This window comes from Pinus tabuliformis, chromosome 9 (assembly GCF_031772625.1).
Source record: "Pinus tabuliformis cultivar Carrire ecotype Pingquan chromosome 9, CPIR1, whole genome shotgun sequence".
NCBI classification, from domain to species: domain Eukaryota; kingdom Viridiplantae; phylum Streptophyta; class Pinopsida; order Pinales; family Pinaceae; genus Pinus; species Pinus tabuliformis.
The window spans coordinates 1498098331-1498099750 of NC_142307.1; the positions used below are offsets into that span (position 1 = coordinate 1498098331).

Here is a 1420-nt window from a genome sequence, read left to right on the forward strand (position 1 = left end):
TAATACAAGTTCCTAAACGACCACAAATAGCATGATATCTTTGCTTTGGTTCATTTCATTTACAAAGAGCTACAAATGTGGATTCAAAATTATAGAGATATTAGCATTCCATTTTCAAGGGACTTCATTCTAATATTCCTATAGTTAATTTTACATATTGTACTTATATGACTAATATTGATGTGCATACCTACAACTCTACCCTAATCATAGTATGCAATGATCCTGACAAGTCAATATGACTGAGATCTTTCGCAACCATCATTGGGAGGCTCAATGGAACTAAACTATTTCCTTGAAGCTGTGTGCAATGCTCTTCAACAACGACTTAAGCACAAATACTTATGAATGCAAGGTCATTTTAGTGGGCTTTTTGTTGGATATTAACAACAATATAAAGGGTCTTTCCTGGAATAACCTCCATCAAAACTTTCACATCATACTCCCATTTGTTATAATTGTCATTATGCAATAATACACGATATGGTGGAGATGTCTTCCTTGATTTTCTTTTATTGTAGTGACAAGCAAATAGAAAGAGACTTAGAAGATGCATCGAAGGAATTGGAAATTCTAAAGACATCATATCTATTTCATTGACAATGAAAATAAAATTCAAGTAAAATTCTAGTCACATACACTCTAATAGCCATGTCCTTCGGAGTAGATATCTTTATTTGACAAAATTTCTACATAAGACAATAAGATGAAATTTTGAAACAAGAATCTATTTATAAGTCATCGTTCTATTTACCATAGATCAAACTCTAATTCTCGACCAGGTGTTGTTTTCTCAATTGTTGGTATCTCTATCAATCCACTACCTTTTCCCCATGGTGAGGTTGATCTGATTGCAGAAAACACCCAGGTCATGCATGTCCCTTTTGACTGTGATATTTTGTCACCTTGGAGACTTTAACATTTTTGTATTGTGGTTGTTCTCCTCACATTTCCCTCTTTGTACATGTAGTAGCTCACATGTGCTTAATTGCTAATTTACCCATAAGGGAAAGCTAATTTATGTTGATATGATTGGGGATGGGGAAGAATTAATCTCGAAGGTATCAAAGTGGCCATCACTTTTGACCCTACTTGAGAGTACAAGCTCATATTGTATATAACAAGAGGACAACTTTAGAATCGTGGGCCTCTTTCCATTATTCCTCTTTCATTGTTGTTCGTTTCCATGACCTTTTTTTTCCTTTCCTACTTTCCATTGATTTTCAATTGGAGAATACTTTGTGCGTACCCAGTGATTGAAGGTCTGACCGGTAGTAAACTGTGGTTGAAATTTCAACCTTTGAGATGGACCAAGCTCTAGTTAGTGAAGAATAATCTCCTCAAGGTTTTGATGCATGGGAGGGCTTTGTTGGGGCTATAGTTTGCATGTTGAAGGCATAAGAGAAAGAAATATTTCTAT

At 35.0% G+C, this 1420-nt stretch overlaps 1 pseudogene; it reads right to left on the reverse strand.

The window, feature by feature from the left end:
• Window positions 1-233: 233 nt before the first annotated feature.
• LOC149154282 (ATP-dependent Clp protease adapter protein CLPS1, chloroplastic pseudogene) lies at window positions 234-1077 on the reverse strand (annotated as a pseudogene).
• Between the last annotated feature and the right edge of the window lie 343 nt (window positions 1078-1420).